Source organism: Macrobrachium rosenbergii, chromosome 5, assembly GCF_040412425.1.
Source record: "Macrobrachium rosenbergii isolate ZJJX-2024 chromosome 5, ASM4041242v1, whole genome shotgun sequence".
In the NCBI taxonomy this organism is placed as follows: Eukaryota; Metazoa; Arthropoda; class Malacostraca; order Decapoda; family Palaemonidae; genus Macrobrachium; species Macrobrachium rosenbergii.
This window is the reverse complement of record NC_089745.1, coordinates 60976773-61004563: the sequence shown is the minus strand read 5'-3', so window position 1 is coordinate 61004563 and position 27791 is coordinate 60976773. Positions and strand designations below refer to the sequence as shown.

General features: G+C 41.4%; 1 long non-coding RNA gene across 1 annotated transcript; it reads left to right on the top strand.

The window, feature by feature from the left end:
* Positions 1-3745: 3745 nt before the first annotated feature.
* Positions 3746-26236, top strand: LOC136839020 (uncharacterized). The gene is made up of 2 exons (XR_010853193.1): positions 3746-4015; positions 24498-26236. It is a non-coding gene; the product is annotated as an uncharacterized lncRNA (long non-coding RNA).
* The last annotated feature ends 1555 nt before the right edge of the window (positions 26237-27791 follow it).

Sequence of the window (27791 nt, the reverse complement as noted above, 5' to 3'; positions counted from 1 at the left end):
TGACACTTCATTAGATATATGACTCATGAGTCTTTTTTCTGCATAATTTACTTACATCTTTATTTGGTCTTTTTATCTGTAATATAATTACAACTTTTTATTAGTATCAAAATATCTCGATAACTTTTCAGCGTGCATTTTCTAGTAGGTCTAGGGAGCCAGTTTCCAACCTTTGCTCAGAACAGTGGGCCCCTATTAAGACGGAAAACAACCCTGAAAAACTATACAACTCCCAAGTTTCCGTCCAAGCTTATTTTCAGTTTACAAGGGTTATAGTTGATAAAATATAACTGCATGAGTAGATCAAGGTTCGAATGGTGTAAAGTAAAATTAACGAGAGTTGTCAATTACAGATTTGGTGCTTGCAGTGATGAGTAGTCCCTACCTCCAGATTCCTTCAGATCTACATATAGAAGGAGTGGAAAGTGAAGGGGTCATATCATAGCCTTGTTTAATAACCATATACATAAATGCTTACTCTTTACTATTTGCCTCTTTTTTTCGGTTCATCATATACATAATAATGCAGACACATTCTGAGATTTTTTCCTTCTGTTATACCGAGAACTCCACATTAATAATCAAATCCACACCGCCATAGCACTCAGAAAAAGGAAAATCTTGATTTTTTTTCTTGAACGACTTGATATTTTCAGTCCTTCTGATACCAAGTGGAAGCTTGGTATCAGGATGTGGGATCAGGAAATAATTTATGTATATTCATAAGTAAATTCATAATCTACTTATGCATTCGGTTTCGTGAAATTCATGTTCACAAGTTAATACTTCTCAAGTGTGTTCAAAGCCACAGGGTAATCACAAGAATCAAGTATCAGATTGTTTAGGAACCTGACGAGGAGGGGAGATGATGAGCAGCTTGTTACAGAAGAAATCATGGAAATGAAAGTGCCAAGGAAACGAGGGAGAAGAAGGCCTAAGAGAAAACAGAGAGACTCGATACAAGAAGACACGAGGGACAAGTTGACAGTAAGAGGACACAAGATAGAAACCCCTGGAAAGAGCTCATTAAAACAACAACCCTGATCAGGGATTAAGCTGAAAAGAAGTGTGTGAATGAAAATTACCATAATAGAAAACGTTTTATTTCAAATGAGCATTTATATCTAACTGACATGCCTTGCTTAATACCGGTAGGGTTATGGTGCAATATTTTGAGAATATCCAACGGTTGTTAGGTATATACTTGTCAGTTGAACAGTTTGTCGTTTAACTTTATTACGGGAGACGAGGTTGCTTGTTTAGTTTCCCCTTTTTTGTGATCATATAACCCATTTTATTAAAAAAGCAAATTTATTATAACCACCATGCCAAAAAATTCATTTTTTGTGCATATTATTCAATATTTAAGTATAATAAATGAGATAAAACATTAAAAAGCGTTGGAATTACAAGATTATCCTTTCATTTAATGAAAATAAACCATTTTCATTTAAGAAACCAAATAAGGACCTTATTAAAAAATTTTCTTTAAATTTTATGATTTCCTTTCGTTCTTAAGGCATAGAATTTAAGCTGAAACATCGATAAATTATCAATAATCCAGTTTCTTTTAAAGAAATGATCAATAAAGATATTCTCGATAATCTGCAACCCCTAGTCCCATAGCCACAGCACATTAGAAGTTAAGTAGTGGAACTTCCTAGTCACTGCAGACATCCATCTGTTAAATACTTGCGCCAAGATTTTTTTTTTTTTTGTTTAGTAATGTAGAATCCTTTTTCTTCTGTAAATAAGGAATCGCTTACACATCGAAATGTGTATGAAATTTTCGGGAATATGGTAAATAGCTTTTACCCCGGATAACTGCAGAAAATTAATCCATGTATAGCTATGTCAGCAACAGTAAACCAAATTGAAGTTGGCAAGTAAATGAATTTTGTAAATGGTATTTTTTGTTAGATCATGAGTCCTCAAGACAATGATAATTAAATAGCCGATTAGTGTTAAAAATTTTTATTTTTAACAATAAACCCAACTTGCCACAACGCTGGCACTCCTACATGCATAACAGATTGTGCATCAGTTCTAGAGCAACACTGTAATAAGCTGATGCAATCTTTGTCTTGAAGCTCATTTTTTGTTCGCTGATACAAGTGTCGAGTTCAGCTGTAAACAAAACTACTGAATGTATGTGCGTATGTATTAAAACCGAAATTGGTCAATTTGACTGTTACATATACTAATGGATCATACATTATTTTATTGATTATGTTGATTTTAAATGTTAAATTTCCGTGTGTTTTTGTTGTCGTATAGCAAAATCCTTACAGATGACTTTTTCTTTTAGTAAATTGTCGTATTATTAGCAATAAAATTAATAATAAAGAAAGAATTTACATAATTTTTTAATTAAAATGTTAACAAAATACATTTAGATAGGATTTTATAAAAATAAAGGCAATAGTTCCTTTGTGAAAATGAACTGTTAACAAAACAACGTGAACGAATTTCTTAAAATAAAAAAAATGCCAAAATGAAACTGTTAAACGATTTATACTTTTTAGTGTGATGTCGACACTATTTTAGCCTGAATGATTTTAGCGTTAATTTGTCTCATTCCCACATTCTTCTGAGTAGTCTGAGTACTATTTATATATATAGTTCCCAAACGTTTTCAGTCATATAATTATTTCTACCCAGTTTCCGAATCGTCTATAACTATCCTTAATAGCTGATGAGTAATTATTTATTTCTTAATCAATATTCTGTGCTGAACAAGAAAAATCTCATGCAGCACTCTTAAAATTAGACAATAATATCTTACTTATTGGTAACGAGTTGCCAGTTACTATGTTTGTTGTCTTTGTACACTACACGATTGCTTTAAAATGGTCTAGTTCTGAATCACTGTTGAGCGGAAAAAGTTGATACTATTTAATTTTTAGTCTTTTTCCCACTTAACTCGGAAATACGCCTGCATCTCGATTTACAGGAGACTAAATGCAAGTTCACAAACAACCAATTTTTATGGATATTAATTTTAATCCAATACATAGCCACTGCCTTGTCTTTTTAACGTGTATGCAACGTTACATTTTGCTTTACTTTTCATCTCCCGTCAGATTTTGAAACACTCCTTCTTTGCTTTATCATATTATATCCCGAGGAAAACATCTTGAAGATACCTCATTTCTAGATTTAGTCACATTGGTACTAAATAATGGTTTTCTTATCAACTTATATTTTATTTGCTTTTTCAACAAAGAGTAATTATTTATGCAAAATTTTAAGTTCTGTCAGTGGTCAAACGAATTAGAACTGACTTTAGAATTCACAGGTTAAAAAGCGACTTGTCAATGGGTTTCATGTTCAGGGTTGAGGTTTTGGTTTTGCAATTGCGTTCAGTTGCTCGTGCGGTGTTTTCCTTATTCTGGGTATTTCCTTTTATTTTCTGTTGTCTTTTTTTTCTCTATCAAAATCTCCTTTTTCCTGTCAATAGCACCGCCAGCGAATAAAAACTTTCCAACTACTGTATTTTTCTTGTCCGAAGTGACGTTTGTGTAGGATTGCCGAAAGGAAAACAAGCCTAAAATCAGATACGAAAATGGCATGAAACCGCTAAATAGACTGGATAAGCAATACAGATACTCTATAATATAATATATTTAGAATGGAGCATTTTAGATATTTAATTTGACTCCTTATGTGACTACACTATTATGATGCTTTAGTCACGTTTCCCATAAAGAAAAAGTTTGACGAGCTGACATTCAGTGAATCAGGCATTGGTTTGTTGACGCATCACTGGAACGTAAACTTGGTCGAGTTTGAGAAAAAAACCTTGTTTGTGGTTCTCATTATGCGTAATAATTATTTAGATTAAAATCAAAGTTAATACAGTGCTTATTTAAATGTTATATTGTGCTTATTGACACAAACTGGCCGCCATGAAGGGGATTTTACTTTTTAGTCTTGTTCTATGGAACTATAGCCTAGGCCTACATCCCACTGAAGCCAAGCATAGGCATACAAATGACGACAACCAGCATGCAAGGTACTTAGAAAAAATCTTGTCATCAGATCTTTCACTACTATTTTCGCCTTGTATAAAGATTAAGGAGTAACTGTTTGAAATAGTGTTCAAAACTGTCAATACCCTGTAGGGATCTGAGGGGCTGACATGACAGTTTTAAGGGCCAAGGCTGGTTTGGCCTGGCCATTGACTGCCATCTTTCCTATGGTGTGCAGTTAGGCCTATCGTTCTTCATGATTGTGTTCACAGGCCTTATGCTGATAGTTTTGAAGCTCGCTTACATGCACGACAAGTTTTGAAACTCGTTTATATGCGCGTTGAGTATATTAAAGTGGTATGTTTCATAACCTGCTGCAAGAAGTATTAGGCTATATACAGGAAAAAGTAGTTAAAACTGTCGACTTAGGCCTAAAAGTGTCTACAGCTTCCCAACTTGAGCACCATAGCCTAGGCCTAGCTTAGTCATGCTGTCTTCGGTAATTCAAAATCGGCTGTCCGCGGTGAGCTAGCCTATGGCAATTGACATTTTCCTATGTTATTTTACCTGCTGAACAAGAATTTAAAATAATATTTTGTTGGTCAGCTGTAACTAAAATGTAATTGACTCCAGCCAGCCATTTCCAAAGGTGCCAGGTAGCTATTTTTGCATGAAAACTGTGCAAAAATGGTCAGAAATGATAAGGTAGTAAAAGAACCTAAAAATACAACCTAACGTAAACTATGGGTGTTTACTGGTTACTTGCTGTATTAGGTATGGAGGGGGTGGGGGCTGGTATTGTCTTACCTTACAAATCCTTATTTTTCTCTGCTATTAGGCATTTGTATGTAAAAGAAATTTTTGTTTTGATGTGATTTACAAGAAAAATATAAATTATAAAGCGGAGGTGGCTGGAGTCAACGAAAATAACCTGTAATTGACCCCTGAAAACTGTGCGTCTGTACCAGTGGGTCGCACACAGCTCAAGGGTAAATTACAGTTTAGCAGCAGCCAACTGATAAAATTAGTACCTCAAACTCTTATAAAGCAAGTAAAGTAACATAGAAAAATGTCAGTTGCCATAGTCTAGCTCCACTGCACACTATTCGAAGCTTTCGTAAACAGGAAACAAAACATTACCATTTCCGCTTTCAACTTGGGTGGCCTCTATAGGTCGACATGGCAGAATGGCGCTGCGTGCATTTTCTGCATTTTTAAAGATTCCTGCAAGCTCGTATGTTCTGGAAAGAGGTAAGGTAATTCTAAGCCCGCTGTCGGCGGTGAGGTAGCCTGTGGCAGTTGACGTTTTTCTATAGAACTTGACCTGCTGAACAAGAATTTCAAGTAAAATTTTGTCAGTCGGCTGTAACTAAAGCGTAATTGACCCTCGAAGACTGCACACCGGTACCGTGGGTCCCCTGCACTGGCGCATACAGCTCAAGGGTAAATTACAGTTTAGCTGCAGCCGACGGGCAAAATGTTACCCTAAACTCATGCAAAGCAAGCAAAGCAACACTGAAAAATGTCAACTGCCACAGGCTACCTCAACTGCACACTAACCGTTGCTTGTGATCGGGGCGAAGAAATGTAAACGGTAAACAAATCCGCCATCTTGGGTTACGTAACCACTAGGGAGCCATATGTTTAGCAAGGGGGGGGTTGAGGGGGAAGGTGGGGAACTGCACAAAAGGTACAAGTTGGTAAAGTGACGTAGGACTGTCATGTTGAAAGATGGCGGTAAATGACAGTTACCCAAAAAATAATAACGCTCCTATGTGAAAAGCACTAAAACCTTATAACACCAAAACACAGGTGACCTAAATACCTAATAATAAAGAAGATAGTTTAGGAACCTTACCTTAAAGAGATGGAGGGTACAATTCAGCCGCCGCCTTTACGAACGCGTGGAGCCTCGTCTTCGGGTCATCAAAGTGGATTTTAAAATGGGCTACTGCCAAGTACCCGACGAAGTTGTACCTCCTACGGCCGTACCTAGGCGTCATCTCACGAAGTTCCCTCCACCTCCTCTCAATAGTATTTGTATGAGCACCAGTTACTGGGTCCACAAAGTTCATGGAGTGACTGATGGTTAAGTGTACGTAGCCTTCGTCCTTCAAGCAGTCATAAGCTCTCCAGCAATCAGATACAATAGTTGTCCCCGGTACAATGTAGTCCTTATAACTAAGGTAGCAATTGACATGGGTAAGAGGCAAATTGCCCTTGGTTACAGGCTCAGAGGAGCGGGAGGTTCCGGGGGTGACGTCCGCCATTGTGCTGGGTTGAAGAGTGAGTCAACTGTGTTGGTGAACTGCACCAGAACAGGGTAGGAAGGATGAAGTTGGGGGGGCTAAAAGTGTATTTCTGCTTTCAGTTTTGGGGTGGCAGAACGGCGCTGCACGCCTTATCCGCATTTTTAAAAATAATCTGGCAGGCTCGTATGCTCTGGCAAGCGGTAATATTATGCTGCGCGCGCCAACCACAGGGCTTACAAAATATGTAAAAAAAGGTTTCTGTTAACGTCACTGAGAGAAAGTGGTAGCGAAACGTCCTGCAAGACCCTTCTCCTCCTACCCCATATACATGTTTCAGGTGTCTGCCGACAAATGTAAAGTAATTTTGTGTGTTATTTATGGTAAAATCATGTTGTGAAGAGACGTCAATATATTTGTGAACGGAAAAGTACTGGAAGAAGGTTGTAGGCACAAGCTACAACGAATAGGAAACGGTTATAAAACAGTTGAGCAAAAGGAATACATGTAACTGAGTTTATGTATCCCCCAAATTCTCCACCTGGGTGAAACGTAATGTTGGGGTAACGTTGCAACGTGATTGGTTGGGTACAGCCACCCGCCAAAAACCCACCAACTACTCTCTCAGTTGGAGGCATTGGATGAACCGAAAGCTCCCCTGTAAGACCGCGCATGCGTGACATGGCCTGGAATCAGCAGTAGTAGTGATATGTGAAAAGTACCTTTGTAACGGCTCGCGCTATCTATTTATTCCACCTTATTTTTACGCTTGTTTTTCGTGTTCCAAATGACATATATAACTGGACATACAACAATAAGTTGCCCAAACCTTTTCCCAAGTTATTTACCCCACCCAGAACCCCGGATTCCCAACGGGTCCCCCTCACCGTGAGCTATTCTCGAAAGTGTTTTTACCCACCCAGGACCCAGATTCCCAACCGGTCCCCCTTACCGTCGGCTACAGTTCTAAGGTAATTTACAGCTTAATTACAGCCGAGCGACAAAATATTACTTTAAATTCTTGTTCAGCAAGTAAAGTTCTATAGAAAAATGTCAACTGCCATAACCTAGCCCACCGCGGACAGCCGGCTTAGATCTACCAGAGGTAATTACTTTAAATTCTTGTTCAGCAAGTAAAATAGCTCAGGAAAACGTCAATTGCCAGTCTCTCGCTAAGCACAGAAAACTGGCAGCTGCTGAATGGTGAACTGAAAGCTAGCACTTGTGTGTTAAGGCTTAGAATCAGTAGTACTAGTAATGAACGAAAAGTGCCTTTGGAACAGCGCCTACTATCCATTTATTTGCCCCTCTTTGTATGCTTGTTTTTCGTGTTCCAAATGACGTATATAACAGGAAATACAACAGTAAGGTACCGAAACCTTTTCCCAAGTTATTTACCCCACCAAAAACTCCAAATTCCCAATGGGCCCCCTTACTGTTTAGCTATTCTCGAAAGGGTTTTACCACACCAGTTCTAAGATAATTTACAGCCTAATTACAGCAGAGTGACAAAATATTACTTTAAATTCTTGTTCAGCAGCTAAAGTTCTATAGAAAAACGTCAACTGTCATAGCCTAGCTCACCGCAGACAGCCAGCTTAGATCTACCTTGTCTTCACCAGGAAGCTCCTGGCTATAGTGTCCTGCTGAGACTGGGCATAGGTTAGAGACTGTCAAATTAAAATCTGGATTAATCTGGGGAAGCTTACACCATGTATTGGTTTTGTCAAATTAAAATCTGGATTAATCTGGGGAAGCTTACACCATGTATTGGTTTTGAAAATGTCTGACGTTCATTTTGGAGCAAATTAGTTTTAGGTGGTAGTAGTCTTCGGTTTTACTGGATGCCACATCTTCACCTAGTCCTAGACCCATGCTGTAACCTAAGCTATGGAAATGCAAATGACTATTGGTAAGGTTACTACCTAACAAACCACACACAACTTAATCTAGTCTAGGGCACTAGGTCCTTACCCTAGTGCATGATATTAGATTGAAAACATTCCATAGCCTTAATTGGGATCAAAACTATCAGTAGGACTGGTGTCTTCAGACTGGTCAGAATCTTCCATAGATGCTGAAGGCTGGTGGATGTAAGGCTGCGAAAGGTTGAATAGTGGTTCACATAAAGAAAATTAAATTCTCTGGTGGATGGTTAGAAATTTCTAAGAAAGTATCTTTGAAATAACTAGCTGAGAAATTACAGCGCTGTCTTTTCTTCATCTCTGTAACTCATTTTACTACTTCACTGCCATAAGTGTTCTTCCTCAAAACTTATGGAAGAATTGCACTTGGGACACTGCAGATAATTAGGTAAAACATGTTCCTAAGGAAAAGTAGAAGTGTGTGAGGAAGGCAAAACACACCTGAACCAAAGACGCCTGACTGCAAAATGGAAGCTGGATTTTTTCTTGGAATGCCTGATTTCCAAAACCATATGTAATTTCTGAAACTCATAACAGAACAACCAATCGCATTTCAGTATTTTATCATGGACCTACAGTTCCAAGAGATGTTCCTGATATGTAATCCATGCTTACTCGCAATGCACTCCGACAAAATCCAGTCGGGAGCTGTACTCCCGTGACAGTGTTAGCATAAGCACAGAACTTAGAAAAACTCCAAGTAGGTATCGACATTTGTTGGAAAAGATATGAGCATCAGTTTCGTACTAAACTTGTTAAGGAGTCTGATCGTACTAAACTTGTTAAGGAGTCTTCAGATCACAACATATAAACACCAACCTCAAGTAATAGCTTAAAGCTAAACAATACCCTGGAGATGAAAATATGATTTGTTCATGAAACTTACCTGTCAGATATATATATAGCTGTATTCTCCGAAGGTCCGACAGAATTTCAAATTTCGCGGCACACGCAGTGGCCGGTCAGGTGGTTAGTACCCATTCCCGCCGCTGGGAGGCGGGTATCAGGAACCATTCCCATTTTCCATTCAGATTTTCTCTGTCGCCGGTGTTGTCAACAACTGTTGTCTGCACCTCCGTCATAGGATTTGCTTTTTCTAAATTACTGAGTATCTCATTGTCTTTTGGTATTTTGACTTTGGATCGGTAGATCGGCATACGCTTTTTTGACTTTTCTTTGGGTTTTGATTTAGATTATCATTATGTCTGGGTCTAGCTCTGCTAGTTACCGTGCGTGTGTGATGTCTGAATGTAAGGTGAGGTTGCCGAAAGCTGCGGTTGACCCTCACACTATTTGTTCTAACTGTAGGAAGCATATATGCATGTTGAATGATAGGTGTGATGAATGTGCTTCTTTGTCTGAAAATGAATGGAGAGCGTATGATAAATATGTGAGGAAGTTGGGCGTGATCGACTGAGGAGGTCTTCCTCCAGGAGTGCTTCTCTTTGCGGAAGTGTTGATGTCGGCCCTAACTCCCCTGTACCTTTAGATCCTAACCCTGTGGTTTTGTCTCCTGCCCCTGAGATCGTGCCAGTGGAGACTAATATGCTTTCCGCTATGATGGAATCGATTCGTGCATTAGAATCTAAGGTGTCAGCTCTCCAAGATAAGTGTTGTGAAGTGACTAGTGCCCCCAGTGCAGTGGAGGGGGCGTCAGACCGGCCCCATCATGCCTCTAGGCCTGGACCTCTGCTGGACTCCCAGGACTCAGGGAGAGAGCATGTCGAAAGCCGAAGGAGGGTGACGGGAACCCCACCGGTCTGGCGTCCCTTCGGCAGGTCCTGAAGACGTTTCCCAGGCTGCCCAGGCTCGATCTCGTGTTCGGGTCCTGAAGGACTGCTTCGTCTTCTGACACGTCCTCCCACGCAGGGGTTGGAACCGTCAGATAGACTCTCGCCCTCTTAAGAGAAGCTTTAGGGAGGAGGACGCTTCGCCGTCCTCTCTCTCCTACTCTGTGCTCCTCGCCAGAGTTTGTGGATGCGTTCCCCCGCAAAAGAAGTACCGGACGTCATCCCAAGAAGACGTTTTTGAGCGCCCAAGAGCTCTCCCTCCTCAAGAGAAGAGGATTAGGACGCCCCCTCGTCCTTCTGCCTCTAGGTTCCGTGATTCTCCAGAGAGAGAGCGTCACCAACGAGGACCCTTATTGCCTCCATGCAGCAGCAACTCTCCTCGTTCATTGCAGAGAGAGTCCAGGTCCTGTCCTCGTCGGAAGGATGTTAGACTTCCAGTGAAGAGATCTAGGCGTTCTCCTTCTCCTGCTCCTCGTTCGTCACCTTCGTCTGCTTCGCCTGCTCGTCGTGGAAGGAACCCTAGACTCGTCCCCAGAGGGTGTTGGGAGGATCGTCTTGACGTCACCCCAGGACGTCCTCCCCTCCCTTCTCGTTCTAGACGTCATGTTCTCCATTTTGTTGATGACGCTCCCATCGTCAGGCTTATGACGTTTGTTCGTCCATGCTGCCATCTGGACGTTCGTCATGCTGCCCGGCTGGACGCTCGATTGGGCTCAGAAGCTCGTCATGCTGCCAGACGTGACGCCCCGATGGACGTTTTTGACTCCCTTCAAGACGCTCCACCTGCCGTTGCTGTCGGCTCTCGTGTGGTTCCTGGTTCTCCAGCTGCTTTGCACGCCAGTTCCTCTTCCAAGCAGAGGTCCCTGCGGCGTGTTTCCTCTCCAACTTCTCTCTGCTCTTCCCCGCCCGATGTTGGAGATAGACTCAGGGTCTCGGAGTCTGAAGATGAGTTGAAGGATCAGTCCTCGTCGTCGGACTACCAGATCCTCGTCAAGCTGTTGAAGGAATTGTTTCCTGACAAGTTTCTGCCGGCAGTACCTCTCTCCCCTCCTTCTCAACTGACTTCTACTAAGTCTAGGAAAGCTCCGGGATTTCTGAAGATGACTAAATCGCTCTCCACTAAGCGGGCCTTCAAGAAAGTCCATTTGTGGATGGACTCCCGCAAGGCTCAAGGAAAGTCTTCTTTCGCCCTTCCCCCTTCAAGACTCTCGGGAAAAGCGGCGATGTGGTATGAGACCGGAGAAGACTTTAGGCTTACGTCTTCCTTCCTCATCTAAGGAGACTTCGCCTCTCTCGTTGATTGAGTAGGAGGTCTCATCTGTCGACGGCCAAGATTCCCTGGACTCTTACGGAGATGGACCATCTTTTGAAGGGCCTTTTCAAGACGTTAGAAGTTTTCAACTTCCTTGACTGGTGTCTTGGAGCTTTGGACCTTAAGTCTCGGAGTCAGGACTCGATCTCCTTGTCGGACCTTTTGAGCATCTTGTCTTGTATGGACAAGGCGGTCCGAGATGGTTCTGACGAATTGGCCTCGCACTTTGCGACTGGAGTGCTCAAGAAGAGGTCTCTATTCTGCGGTTTCGCTTTTTAAGTCCGTCTCCTTGGCACAGAAAGGAGAACTGTTGTTTGCTCCCTTTCCAATCATCTTTTCCCGGCTTCGATGGTAAAGGACATCGCTGCAAGCCTGCAAGAGAAGACCACACAGGACCTGTTGGCTCAGTCATCGAAGCGCCCTGCGGTTCCTGTGACCTCGACGACGTCAAACCGTCAACATTCTCCCAAGATGAAGAAGCCCTTTCGTGCGGATCATCTTCAAACCTTCTTCTCGAGGAAAGAACCTCTCGAGAGGTAAAGCCCTTGCTAGAGGTAGGGGCAAGAAATGATGTGATTCTCCTCCAGATACCGGTGGGTGCCAGGCTTCTTGCGTTTTCCGAAGTCTGGAAAGTGAGAGGGGCAGACAGTTGGTCCCTTTCGGTTTTAGAGAAAGGATACAAGATCCCTTTCCTTTCTCCCCTCCCTAAGCCTTTCGCCCTTGGACCTCTCTCCGTCGTACGGTCCAGGAAAACAAGAGATCCTATACGACCTGCTGCGGCAAATGCTCGTCAAGAGAGCAATAGAACAGGTCTTAGACCTGAATTCCCCGGGCTTCTACAACAGGCTGTTCCTGGTCCCGAAACAGTCGGGAAGTTGGAGACCTGTGCTGGATGTCAGCAGCCTGAACCGCTTTGTCGCGAAAGAAACTTTCAAGATGGAGACTGTTCTAGGAGCCTTAAGACCTGGGGATTGGATGGTATCCCTCGACCTTCAGGACGCGTACTTCCACGTACCGATACATCCTCAGTCAAGGAAGTTCCTGAGGTTCGTCTTGAGGGGAAAGGTGTATCAATTCAGAGCTCTTTGCTTTGGCCTGTCCACAGCTCCCATGATTTTCACCGTCATCATGCGGAATGTAGCAAGGTGGCTGCATCTGGCAGGCGTACGTGTGTCGCTCTACTTGGACGACTGGCTGATTCGAGCGTCATCGAGGGAGAGGTGTCTGGAGGATCTTCAAGCAACTTTAAACCTGACGAAGGAACTCGGCCTGCTGGTCAACTTCGAAAAGTCACACCTGACCCCAACGCAGTCCATCGTGTATCTGGGGATTCAGATGGACTCAGTGGCTTTTCGGGCTTTTCCGTCCCCGGAACGTCAACAGCTGTGCTACGAAAAAGTCCTGGCCTTCCTAGGGAAAGAAACCTGTTCGGTGAGGGAGTGGATGAGTCTGCTGGGGACCATTTCCTCACTGGAAAAGTTTGTTTTCCTAGGGAGACTACATCTCAGGCCTCTTCAGTTCTTCCTGCAAGACAACTGGGAAGACAAGGAAAATCTCGAGTTGTCTCTCAAACTTTCCCCTCGAAGTGAAGGAGCATCTCAGGTGGTGGTTGGATCCCTCGAGGCTTTCAGAGGGCGTGTCTCTCAGCCTTCCGAACCCCCGACCTAGTGTTGTTCTCCGACGCGTCAATGTCGGGGTGGGGAGCAACACTGGGCAAGAGAGAAGTGTCAGGCACCTGGAGAGGGAACAGGTGGCCTGGCATATCAATATGAAGGAATTAGGGGCGATTTTTCTAGCCCTTCGATTCTTCCAAGATCAAGTGTCCGGTCGCACAGTCCAGGTAAACGCGGACAATACCACTGCTCTATCTTACCTGAAAAAACAGGGAGGCACTCATTCTCGTTCCCTGTTCGTTCTTGCGAAAGAGATCCTGTTGTGGGCGAGTTCCAGGAACGTTACGATCTTGACGAGGTTCGTAGCAGGCGTTCAGAACGTGAGAGCGGACCTGCTAAGTCGTCGTCATCAACTGCTCCCGACAGAGTGGACTCTGAACCAGGAGGTGTGCCAAAAACTGTGGGGTTTATGGGGTCGTCCCTTAGTAGACCTGTTTGCAACGTCAAAGAACAACAGGCTTCCGCTTTACTGCTCTCCTGTCCTGGATCCAGGAGCAGTGTCAATAGACGCCCTTCTTTGGGACTGGTCTCGTCTGGACCTTTACGCTTTCCCTCCCTTCAAGATCCTGGGAGAAGTGGTCAGGAAGTTAGCGTCGTCGCAAGATACGAGGATGACTCTGATCGCTCCGTATTGGCCTTACAAGGAGTGGTTTCCGGAGGTAATGTCGCTTCTGGTAGACTTTCCAAGGGTGTTACCTCTTCGTCCAGATCTACTCAGACAGCCCCACTTCGAACGATACCATCAAAACCTCTCCGCTCTCGGTCTGACTGCGTTCAGACTATCGAAATGCTGGCGAGAGCGAGAGGTTTTTCGAAGCAGGTGGCAAGAGCGATCGCGAGAGCCAGGAGAACATCCTCGATCGCAGTTTACCAATCGAAGTGGGCCGTATTTCGGCAGTGGTGTACTCGCAGAGGGATTTCCTCTTCCTCGACCACTGTGAGCCAGATTGCAGACTTCCTTCTTTTCCTTAGGGAAGTTCCGAAGCTGGCAGTCTCTACTATTAAGGGATATAAGAGTATGTTGTCGGCGGTCTTTCGGCACAGAGGATTAGATATCGCCAACAATACGGACCTCCATGACCTCATTAGGTCGTTCGAGACGACTAAGGTGCCTCAGTTTTTGGTTCCATCTTGGAACTTGGACGTAGTTCTTAAGTTCCTGATGCAAAGCCCTTTTGAACCCCTTCATGCTGCTTCTTTGAGGGACTTAACAAAGAAGACTTTATTTTTAGTTGCTCTCGCTACTGCAAAGAGAATCAGTGAGATTCATGCAATATCTAAGTCAGTTGGTTTTAAAGGAGACGATGCGGTGTGTTCTCTCCAACCGTCGTTTCTTGCCAAGAATGAGAACCCGTCTCACCCCTGGCCCAAGTCCTTTGAATTGAAAGGTTTGGCGGGTATTCTGGGTCAGGAACCAGAAAGACTGCTTTGCCCTGTTCGGGCTCTAAAATTCTACTTGAACAAGACAAAAGAGTCGAGAGGTCTTGCGGATAGGTTATGGTGCTCGGTGAGAAGACCTGACGTCCCCATGTCAAAGAATGCGCTGGCTTTCTTCTTGAGGTCCACCATTCAGGAAGCGCATAAGAGTTGTCAGGAGAGTGACTTCGAACTTTTGAAAGTTAAAGCGCATGAGGTTCGGGCTGTGGCAACGTCAGTAGCCTTTCAAAAGAACATGGCTCTGAACGAGATTATGAATGCCACCTTTTGGAGAAGTCATTCTGTGTTCGCCTCTCATTACCTAAAGGACGTAAGAACAGTGTATGAGTCTTGCTGTTCATTGGGACCTTACGTTTCGGCTGGTACGATCTTGGGAGAAGAAGAGGCAGTACCCATCCTATCCTTTAATGTATGGTTAGGAATAGTTTTTAAAATTTTTGGTTGTGTTTTTTATGGTTGTGGGTAGACTGTGGGGGCAGTCTTCCCTTTCCTTAGTTTTTAACTAGTCACGATGTTTGGTAGGTCAGGTGGTTATTTTTGTCTCTTTGCTTCCTTCTTGAGGGCTATGATCTGGGCACATAGTGGTCACGTCCCGTTGACAGATCGTCTGGAACTCTCCAACCATATAGGTCTCTACCTCGTTGGAAACTCCAGTAAAGCAGACGCAGACTTGGGTGACAGTAATCACGAAGTCAGCTATGCTAAAAGGTAAGGAACCAAGATGTGTAATCATCTACATTGTTTTGTTTCTCAATCCTATGCTGTCTCTGCCCACCTCCAATGGTGCGATTCAGCTATATATATATCTGACAGGTAAGTTTCATGAACAAAATGATATTTTAATGATAAAATAAGGTTTGTTCATACTTACCTGGCAGATATATATTAAGTAGTGCCCACCCTCCTCCCCTCAGGAGACAACGGCACTATGAAAATCTGAATGGAAAATGGGAATGGTTCCTGATACCCGCCTCCCAGCGGCGGGAATGGGTACTAACCACCTGACCCGGCCACTGCGTGTGCAGCCGCGAAATTTGAAATTCTGTCGGACCTTCGGAGAATACAGCTATATATATATCTGCCAGGTAAGTATGAACAAACCTTATTTTATCATTAAAATATCATATTTCCTATGTTTCAATGTGCTCTTTGTATGTTTCTGGGATTTATTTCACTAGCAATTGTAGTTTTAGAGATATGGACCCCACCATATATCCTATGGAATGGGAATGGGGTCTTTGGGTTTATAAAACATGAATACAAGTGAAATACAATGATTGAGTTAACCTAACCAACCTAGGAAAAGGGTCTTACCTGTAATCAAGCATCGCCCCCTAAAACTCCATGTAAGCTAACCTAGGATGCTGGCCCCTTAACTAGCCAGGGGGCTTTGCTTCCTTGGATCCCCAACCTAACTTGGGCAGTGTAAATTACAATACCTGTTATAGGGTTGTGACCTAACCTAACCCAGTCTAGGACACCAGGTCTTCTCATAGTCCACCATTAACATAATCAGGGTTACCAGATCCTTACTTAGTGCATAAAGTCACTTTTAAATCCTTCCATAAACATCACCTTAATCACATTCAGAACTTGAAGAAGTATTATTGACATGTTAGAGTACATCCTTGTGTTTCACTCATTTTGTATTTTCTCTCGCCCAAAAACATTGATTTCCCACTGTGGTTTCTGTAGCAGTAGTATATAAAAGGGGGCCCAGTATCTGTAAAACTAGGCCTAGTCTACTATTCAGATACTGAACTGAACATCAAAAACATTTACAAAACCCTAAAAGAGGTAAAATAATATTTTCAAATCCAAAATACAATTATGATTTACATGAAAATTTTACATTAAAAAACAATCTAAGTTACAAATGTTCAGTAAACCTTCCTTTTACTCAAATTATTGATATATATTATTAAAATAGTTTTACCAGACCACTGGGCTGATCAAGACTCGAAAGTAGGTTAAAGAGAAGGTTTTGTTTTTATTTATATTTTTTGTCAAATTACATTTTCAAAACTGTATAATTGGATTAATTTCTAATGTTGCAGTTTATGGCAAAATTTCATGAGTCAATTTATTTCCAAAACTTGATGTTTGCTGCCGATTACACTTTGGACAGTCTCACAATAAATGTTTAATTTTTATCATTGCATTCTGAGTATTCAGGAGCTGGGTTATGTGGATTATTCATTAGGTGCCTGTGTTAGATGAGAATGGCCTATTCGGAGACGTGTCAAAATTACTTATGTATGTCTCTCTTTTTGGTATGATGAACTCCATTTTTGAACAGTTGGTTCTCTTGCTTCAGTTTATAACTCTCAGGTTCTTCATTCCATATATTTTGCCATTTTTATGTGTTACGTATGCATACTGTATAATAATTAACTAGCAGATGCTCGCAGTCGTTCGCATTTGCTAGTTTCTTGTTAATAGTTCTGATGTAATTAATATTGAAGTTGTATAACAGGAGCAGTATTTACTGTGATCCTCATAGTGCAAGTGGTTCATACTTACCACTTAAAGCAGTCTTCAGCTCCTGAAGCATTCGAAACGCCCATTGGATTATAATATCTTCTTAAATTCTTAAAGACTCCAGGATCTGTGAAGCCATCTTCAGCTCTTGAATGGATTCCTGTCGTATCTGCTTCCCTTTGTGTTATAATGTCTCCTTAATTTCTTAAAGACTCCAGGATCCTGTGAAGCCATCTTCAGCTCCTGAACAGATTCCTGTTGAATCCGCTTCCCTTTAAGAAAACGCCCATTGGATTAAAATGTATTCTTTAGGATCCTTTGAAGTAGTCTTCAGCTCCTGAAGCATTCGTAGAGAAAAGCTCATTGGATTAAAATCTCTTCTTAAATTCCTAAAGACATTTGGATCCTGTGAAGCCGTCTTCAGCTCCTGAACGGATTCCTGTCGAATCTGCTTCCCTTCAAGAAACTGCCCATTGGATTAAAACATATTCTTGAAGACGTCTTCACGACTCCAGGATCCTTTGAAGCAGTCATCAGCTCCTGAAGCATTCCTGGAGAAACGCCCATTGGATTATAACATCTTCTTAAATTCTTAAAGACTCCAGGATCCTGTGAAGCAGTCTTCAGCTCCTGAGCGGATTCCTGTCGGATCTGCTTCCCTTCAAGAAAACGCACATTGGATTAAAATGTATTCTTGAAGACGTCTTCACGACTCCAGGATTCTTTGAAGCAGTCTTCAACTCCTGAAGCATTCCTAGAGAAACGTCCATTGGGTTGTAATGTCTTCTTAAATTTTTAAAGACTCCAGGATCCTGTGAAGCCGTCTCCAGCTCCTAAACAGATTCCTGTCGAATCCGCTTCCCTTCAAGAAAACCTAATGGATTAAAACATATTCTTACCTACTCACAGACATTTTCATGACTCCAGGATCCTTTGAAGCAGTCTTCAGCTCTGAAGCATTCCTGGAGAAATGCCCATTGGATTATAACATCATCTTGAGATTGTTAAAGACTCAAGATCCTGTGAAGCCATCTTAAACTCCTGAACGGATTCCTGTCAGATCAACTTCCTTTCAAGAAAATGCCCAATGGATTAAAACCTATTCTTGAAGACGTTGTAAGATCGACAAATTGCCTCTCCTTTCCTGTGTTTCTTCCTTCCGATGTACATTAATCACATCATGTATATTACCTGTCTTTATTTCAGATTCTTTATGTACCTCATCTTATGCATCATTGTGTGACCTTTCTGCCGATATGTATATCTACCTTTTATATGCCATGTAACGAATATTGTACATATTTTATGCTTGTCAGAAAACACAAATTATGTATGGATGCAGTGGGGCCTCAGGTTGCCCGAATACCTCTCCGTCAGTTTTTGTTTTATAAACACCTGTCGAGAATAATAAAGAATCAGTCTCTCTTTTGACATTTCTCTTGAACCTCATACGGGTGACCCGGGTCAGGGACAGGTAAAATGCGGTTTTGGGCCAGCCATTAACGGACTAACGAAAATATACCATCAGAAAGCCTTCAGCAGACTAAAAAATTATTGCGTAAAGTTTAGGCCTCTGATAGCACCCTCCCTGGCAGAAACCGTGCCATTAATGGACTAAATGCAACGTACCCAAAAGGGCATGTTTTGGCACTTCGTTCGACCTCTTGAACAAATCAGCACCATTAACGGACTCAATACGGCGCATTTTCCCTCGTTTTGGTGCGTGAGAAGTAAAGATGTCAGAAGCAGAACCTCAATGCGAACCCAGGCTGTCGCTGCACGCCTCTTTCGCCAACAAAGCCAGACACAGTCAAACATCCCCGTTCTCGGCAAAACAAGGTCATCATGGTTCCGGCGCCATATACTTTCATCCAATAATTGCTCCTCTAATTATTATCTGGGAGGGGGGTGGAGTATTTGTAAGGGCGACAAATCGCCCCTCCTTTCTTTTGTTTCTCCCTTCAGATGTACATTAATCATGTCATGTATATTACCTGTCTTTATTTCAAATTCTTTATGTACCTGATCTTATGCATCATTGTACGGCCTTATCGCTGATATGTGTATCTACCTTTTATATGCCATGTAACGAATATTGTATGTATTTTTATGCTTGTCAGAAAACACAAATTCTGTATGGACGCAGTGGGGGGCCTTGGGTCGCCCGCTACCTTTCCGTCCGCTTTTTGTTTTATAAACGCCTATCGATAATAATAAAGAACCAGTCTCTCTTTTGACATCTCTTGAATCTCTTGAACCTCACAACCTCACAGTGTGGCGGAATTCAAAACACAAAAACAACACAGACACATAGAACACTCACCCTGATCCTCGGTTGCTGGGAGATGGATTAAGGGTCCACGGTCGCCAACACAGCACACAAAACCACACAAACAAAACTAAAATGGACTCTCAACCAACAAACGTCATTAAACAGGAAAACACACGACTCACGAACATACAATAACAAAAGGAAGACGAGACACATGCACCGATAACAACAACATCAAAAACTCAGACGAACTGAACTGACTACTTTCAAAGTTGAACCTCAACTCAAGACTGAACTACCAACAGACAGATAGACAGCGCCGTAAACAAACTCCAACTAACGACCCTCATTCCTCCTCCAACAACCGAAACACTCACTAACAACAATTACACTCGCTCTCTCTCTCTCTCTCTCTCTCTCTCTCTCTCTCTCTCTCTCTCTCTCTCTCTCTCTCTCTCACAAAACGTTGGGAAATGCTAAATAAAAATTCATTCATCCCTCTATAACAATTTCTTCACGACTCCAGGATCCTCTGAAGCAATCTTCAGTTCCTGAAGCATTCCAGGGGAAACGCCCATTGGATTATAACGTTGTCTTAAATTCTTAAAGACTCCAGGATCCTGTGAAGCCGTCTCCAGCTCCTGAATGGTTTCCTGTCGGATCAGCTTTTCTTCAGGAAAACGCCCATTGGATTAAAACGTATTCTTGAAGACATCTTCATGACTCCAGGATCCTTTGAAGCAGTCTTCAGCTCCTGAAGCATTCCAGGAGAAATACCCGTTGTGTTATAACTACTTAAATTCTTAAGGATTCCAGGATCATGTAAAGCCGTCTTCAGCTACTAAACATATTCCAGTCGGATCAGCTTCTCTTTAAGAAAATGCCCTTTGAATTAAAACGTATTCTTGAAGACTTCATAACTCCAGGATCCTTTGAAGTAGTCTTCAGCTCCTGAAGTATTCCTGGAGAAATGCCCATTATGTTTCAACATCTTAAATTGTTAAAGACTCCAGGATCCTGTGAAGCCAGCCATCTTCAGCTCCTGAACGGATTCTTGTCAGATCCACTTCCCTTCAAGAAAATGCCTATTGGATTAAAATATATTCTTGATGTTTTCACGACTCCAGGATCCTTTGAAGCAGTCTTCAGCTCGTGAAGCATTCCAGGAGAAATGCCCATTGTGTTATAGCATCTTCTTAAATTCTTAAGGACTCCAGGATCCTGTGAAGCCATCTTCAGCTCCTGAATGTATTCCTGTCGAATCAGCTTCCCTTCATGAAAATGCCCATTGAATTAAAACGTATTCTTGAAGACGTCTTCATGATTCCAAGATCCTTTGAAGCAGTCTTCAGCTCCTGAAGGATTCCTAGAGGAATGCCCATTGGATTATAGTGTCTTCTTCAATTGTTAAAGACTCCAGGATCCCGTGAAGCTGTCTTCAGCTCCTGAAAGGATTCCTGTTGGATCAGCTTACCTTCAAGAAAATGCCCGTTGAATTAAAACGTATTCTTGAAGACGTCTTCATGACTCCAGGATCCTTTGCTGCAGTCTTCAGGTCCTGAAGCATTCCTGGAGAAATGCCCATTGGATTATAACATCTCCTTAAATTGTTAAAGACTCCAGGATCCTGTGAAGCTGTCTTCAGCTCCTGAATGGATTCCTGTCGAATCCAATTCCCTTCAAGAAAATGCCCATTGGATTAAAATGTATTCTTGAAGACATCTTCACAATTCCAGGATCCCTTGATGCAGTCTTCAGCTCCTGAAGCATTCCTGGAGAAATGACCACTGGGTTATAATGTCTTATTAAATTCTTAAAGACTCCAGGGTCCTGTGAAGCCGTCTTCAGCTCTTGAACGGATTCCTGTCGGATTCGCTTCCCTTCAAAAAAACGCCATTGGATTAAAATGTATTCTTGAAGACGTCTTCACGACTCCAGGATCCTTTAATGCAGTCTTCAACTCCTGACGCAATCCTGGAGAAACGCCCATTGGATTATAATGTTGTCTTAAATTCTCAAAGACTCCAGGATCCTGTGAAGCCGTCTTCAGCTCCTGAATGGATTCCTGTTGGATCAGCTTCCCTTCAAGAAAATGCCCTTTGAATTAAAACGTATTCCTGAAGACGTCTTCACAACCCCAGAATTCTTTGAAGCAGTCTTCAGCTCCTGAAGCATTCTTTGTAGAAACACCCATTGTGTTATAATATCTTCTTAAATTGTTAAAGACTCCAGGATCCTGTGAAGCCATCTTCAGCTACTGAACATATTCCAGTCGAATGAGCCTCCCTTCAAGAAAATGCCCATTGAATTAAAATGTGTTGTTGAAGACGTCTTCATGACTCCAGGATCCTTTGAAGCAGTCTTCAGCTCTTGAAGCATTCTTGGAGAAATGCCCATTGCGTTATAATGTCTTCTTAAATTCTTAAAGACTCCAGGATCCTTTGAAGCTGTCTTCAGCTCCTGAGCAGATTGCTGTTGGATCCGCTTCCCTTCAAGAAAGCGCCCATTGGATTAAAACATATTCTTGAAGACGTCTTCACGACTCCAGGATCCATTGATGCAGTCTTCAGCTACTGAAGCATTCCTGGAGAAATGCCCATTGGATTATAATGTCTTCTTAAATTATTAAAGACTCCAGGATCCTATGAAGTCGTCTTCAGCTCCCGAACGGATTCCTGTCGGATCCGCTTCCCTTCAAGAAAACATCCATTGGATTAAAACGTATTCTTGAAGACGTCTTCACGACTCCAGAATCCTTTGAAGTAGTCTTCAGCTCCTGAAGCATTCGTAGAGAAATGCCCATTGGACTATAACGTCGTCTTAAATTCTTAAAGACTCCAGGATCCTGTGAAGCCGTCTCTAGCTTCTGAGCGGATTCCTCTCAGATCTGGTTCCCTTCAAGAAAATGCCCATTGGATTAAAACGTATTCTTGAAGACTTCTTCATGACTCCATGATCCTTTGATGCAGTCTTCAGCTCCTGAAACATTCCTGGAGAAAAGCCCATTGGATTATAATGTCTTCATAAATTGTTAAAGACTCCAGGATCTTGTGAAGGCGTCTTCAGCTCCTGAACGGATCCCTGTCGGATCCGCTTCCCTTCAAGAAAACTCCCTTTGAATTAAAACGTATTCTAGAAGACGTCTTCACGACTCCAGAATCCTTTGAAGCAGTCTTCAGCTCCTGAAGCATTCCTGGAGAAACGCCCATTGTGTTATAACGTCTTCTTAAATTCTCATAGGCTGAGGGATCCTGTGAAACCATCTTCAGCTCCTGAGTGGATTGCTGTTGGATCCACTTTCCTTCAAGAAAACGCCCATTGGATTAAAACGTATTCTTGAAGACGTCTTCATGACTCTAGGATCCTTTCATGCAGTCTTCAGCTCCTGAAGCATTCCTGGAGAAACACCCATTGGATTATAACGTCTTTTTAAATTGTTAAAGACTCCAGGTTCCTGGGAAGCTGGCTTCAGCTCCTGAACGGATTCCTGTCGGATCCGCTTCCCTTCAAGAAAACGCTCATTGGATTAAAATGTATTCTTGAAGACGTCTTCAGGACTCCAGGGTCCTTTGAAGCAGTCATCAGCTCCTGAAGCATTCGTAGAGAAATGCCCATTGGATTATAACGTCGTCTTGAATTCTTAAAGACTCCAGGATATTGTGAAGCTTTCTTCAACTCCTGAAAGGATTCCTGTAGGATCTGCCTCCTTAAGAAATTAATGGGGATGAAGAAATCTTGTCATATTGGTTTCATCTTTGGCTGCCAGAAGCCTCTTCATTTCTCAGAAGCCTTCCCCATTCTTGGGCAATACAAATATTTCAGTAGTTTTCCCATTAAATCAACCTAAAGACTTTGAAGGGCCTGAGATTGTCTTGAAATATTCATTCTCAAAAGGCTTGCAATTCCCAGAAGTTCTGTGGACATGCAAACAGAGTCAGAAAATCAGCCAAAAATTAATTATAATATATATATATTATATATTTAATCTTGTCATATTTGTTGCTTCTTTATATATTTATCAGCCTCTTCATTTCCTTTGATCCCTATATATATAATCCAACATATTTCAGTAGTTTTCCCATTATTATGTAACCTAGAGTAATAACTTAATTTGTTGTATTTGTTGTACAATATTATTCTCTGGTTTAATTTGAATAGGTTCTGTGGTACTTGTCGAGATGCTAAAAATCACAAAATATATATATATATATATATATATATATATATATATATATATATATATATATATATATATATATATATATATATATATATATATACACTATATATATAAGTATATATGGATATTTCTCATATGAAACTCCTTCTACTGTATATTAATTATTTATATATTTTGTATTTCCTATATAAATTTGTTACGGCGTCATTAGCCTAGATGTTGTAATGCCAGTTTCAGTAGACATAAATCAATTAGTCAGTCACTTCTACTCTCTCCTAACAATTGTTTCATAGTGCAACTGCAAGGTTTTCCTCCTGTTACATCTTTAAAACCTTTTACTCTTTTTTTTTTCCCTTTCAGCGCTAAATGACCGCATAGGTCCCAGTGCTTGGCCTCTGATGTGAATGTTATATTCCATTACATCCCAAGAAGAACGTTTGGGTTCAATACTCGAGTCTTATGTCAAAAAGCACTATTAAAACTAATATACAGAAGAGAAAGGATGTCTTCTCTGTACAGAAATATGAATGGTCAAAATAACAGTAGAATGTAGTGTCGACAAAGTAGCCTCATAACCGTTTTCATTGTCACATGTTTCTTTGAGAAATGACATTAAATATGTTTATTTTGCCATTTTCAAAAACTGTGTTAAAGATAAAGTATATCTGATATAGGTGAATACGGTATACATCATTCTGAAATATGGAAGCCTCGCAGTTAAACATTTTCCTGGTTTCCAAGCAAAATATTATGGTAGTAATAGTATACAGTTAGGCTCATGGTTGTTAGTAGGCTGCTTTAGGTTGAAGTTAAGGTTGGAAGCAGATAGGCGGATATGAATGTTGAGTTCTCTGTCCGACTGTATACAACCATCATTATAATATGATTGGTCTAGAAGGGGTAATCGTCAACCCAACAGGGCGAAATCTTTTACCAGGTATTCTCTTGGAAGAGTTTTGTTCATCAAGGATTTTAATTTTGTTTTATTTTCGATTAAACAAGATAATTTTTTTGTATTTCTTGGGAAACAAATGGCAGTCATTTTATGTCTAATTCACCCTTATGAGGCCCAACAGAATCTCATAAATAATAAGATCCCATTTGGATCTGGACAGTAAAATACTCTGATGTCTGTAGATGTTTGTTTTCTAATATCTTCCATCTCATTTGTTGTCATGTCTGTAAGACCATTTTTTCGTGTTTTCAGGTAAGATTCATACCGGATATCTTCAGCGGAAGTCATTTTATGACGAAAATACAATGGGTGAGTGTTGCAGACTCTTTTAGCTTTGTCCAAAGCCACTGTCATTCATGTTTCTTTAAATGTTTTATTCTCTCGTAGTAATTCCCATAAGCACATATTTTGACACATTTTCTACAGAACACTATTCCCACTATTCCAGTAAGAAGTGTCGCACTACAGGGAAGCGCAAATTGAGTTTTATTCAGTGTTTGGTATTCTTTATCCTATGAAATTCAATAACATAACAATTTATGTCTCCCTGTTGGTGATTTCTGCAAGTGGAAATCTGGCAATGGTATATACTAAAGGATTTTTGATTTCTTTAATGTAAGTTTAGCATGTGGTACCACCACTGATGTAGAATTCACCATTTTCATGCTTGCTGATGTAGATTTCACCATTTCTATTAAATATTGATGTATAATCTGGTATTTTATCATAGATTGTTCCCGTTACCAATAATGATACTGTGATGAATAAAGAATTTTCATTATGTTAGTTCTTGCGAAAATCTTGAGTGAAATTTCAAGGGTTCACGTAAGATTTCAGTTTTTTGTACGTCACGAGGCCTGTATATATTTGCTGATGCGAGGTAAAAAGTTAGTGTTTAAAATTTTGGCGAAAATTTAAATTTACTTGGATTTTATCCATTGCTGTTATAAAATTGGGGTTAATAGGTCCCAGAATATTCATTAAAGTCTATCAGATCAATTAACGATATTTCAAGGTTATTTTGGTAGAAATAAATGTTTTGGAAGGGTATTTTTTCTGTTCTTCATTATCGGATGTCGTAGGAACTTCATTTTTGAGAGCTGCTTGTTTAGTGTTCCGTATGTGGAAGGGCGGCCATTCACGTCAAATTTATTTGATGTAAAAATGTTGTTTAGTCGTTGGGTGTAACATTCACATGATATCACACTGCTCTTGCAAGCTAACCCCATTGACCCTCGGCCTCAGTGTCTCTCAGTGTCAACATCATGGAACCTCTTCACATTGCTTTGCTTAGTGCGCTCATAATCAAGTGACGTGCCCTGTTTATGCCCTCTTCAAGAGCTGTTTTACATCAAAGCATCTGCAGGGTCTCCTCCTGATCCCAAATCCTTAACGAGGTGGGTGGGCTTGGCGATCCACTGCAGGGAGTGTATGCTCTTTACGCCTACTCTCTCAGCTGTGGATTCAGCCAAACATTGGGACCTGCAACTCTTTTACTTCTCCTTTTGTACATTTTCCCCTTCCCTTCTTCCCTATCGTTGACGATCTTTGTATGGTATTGAATTCCAGAAATGACTGCTCTTGTAACTTTGAAAGAGGATGTAGTTGGATGACATGCCACCCTACCCGTAGAACTAGAGTACCTGACATGTGACGTGGTTGAGCGAGGGGAAATTTTTATGCTAAACCATGCCCCCTAGTGCTGCGTCTGATCTCGACGGACTGACAACCCCTAAGGCACTGAAGGTAAGGTTTATATCCAGGTGAGGATCCCAGGCAGTTACCACTGTGGTAACAGTGTTGCTCCTCCCCCATTTGGGCCTCCCTGGTAAGAGGGACCTCATTCTGGACAAATCTGCTATTATTTGTTCAGTGAATATAAATCCTAAACTCCCTACGACTTCTGTCATGGCAAATGACAGTTCTGTACTCCAGCAAGGAGCAAAGGAAAATTGACCAGGAACACCTTATGATAAGCATTTGACTTTTAATGTTGAAGATTCTAATTGTGACATTTTTAATGTGTAAAGAGACATTGTGAAGTGTTGTGGCCAAGAGCCTAAGATATTATCTGGAGGCCGAGGAAAACTGACTGTAGAATCAGCCTTAGCAAAAGAAAGTGAAAAATTAAAGCGTTATTACATCTTTGAGGTGTTAAAGTAGACTGCGCAGTACATGCTTTTTGGAATCACTCTAAGGGAATGATATTTGCACCCCAACTAATGACATACTCAGAAAAGAAATTTAGAAGAATTAAAAGATCAAGGTATGATTAAAGTTGAAAGAATGAAGATCAGTGGAGCCGTAGTTCCACTTCCAAATTTGTTACATTCAATTTGACTCATTTACTAGTGTAATAAAAGCAGCATGGTTGCGTTTTAAGGTTAAGCAGTGTATCCTAAGACCGAGAAAATGTTTTTGTCAAGAATATGGACATATGTTAGAGTCTTGTAGGCAGAAGCTACTAGGCAAGCCCTCCACTTGTGTCACATGTAGTGAACCAGAGCATAGTGTATTTTATAAGGAAAAAATGTATACATTGTGGAGACAATCATCCATCTTCACAGAATTGTGATGTTTATATCATGGAAAAGGAGATAAAGACCCTAAGGGTAATGGAATGCATAATATTTAAAGAGGCTAAGCAAAAAATTTTAAGCCAGTATGTTAGACCAGGAATACAATTCTCTACCATTGTGGCTAACCGAAGAAGGAATGTAAATGCTACACAGGTGCTTCCTTTGTTAATGTAAAAAGAATAGCAGTGGCGACCTGTACATGTGCCTCTCCGGAGGCTATGCTGGTAATTTTTGGCAGTCCTGCCTCTTTGGAGGCTGCACCAGTGGTTTCTGGTGTTCCTCTTTTTTCGGACAAAGTGCCAGATGTACCTAGCACTCCTGCCTCTCTGGAGACTACACCAGCTGTGCCTGGTGTGTCGGCCACTTTGGAGGCTGCACCAACTGTGGCTGGCACTCCGGCTTCTATGGAGACTGTACTATCAGTATCTGGTGCTTGTGTCTCCTGGAGCGTGTACCAGCAGTGACTAGTTCTCCTAATGCTTCGGAGGATGAGGTAGTTGAACCTGAAAGTTCTGCCTCTCCTCAGGCAGTCCCAGCTTTGTCAGGTGCTCCTGAACTTGAAATTTCTATAGCAAATATGCTATCAAGGGTGCCCAGTGCCCATGATGCTGGGGAGGCTGTGCCATCTGTGGCAGGTACCACCTCCATGGAAGCAGCACCACCATCTAACTTAAAATGGAAGACTGCCATAAATAATCAGACCACCTTACTGAAAAAAGCAGGAGCAAGGCAATAAACTTAAGCACTTAGAAGGGGCTCCAGTTAAACAGCCTCAGAACCAAAATAAAATTAATTCATAATCTCCAGCTGAACTGTCAGTGATTAAGAGCTAAATAGGAAGAACTAAGATTCCTCATATTAGAAGTGTCTCCTGTATGTATAGCTTTGCAGGAGACAATGATTGGTAATAATACGTGTCCGAGCCCACGAGATATAATAACTATCATTCCACTTATAACATATATAT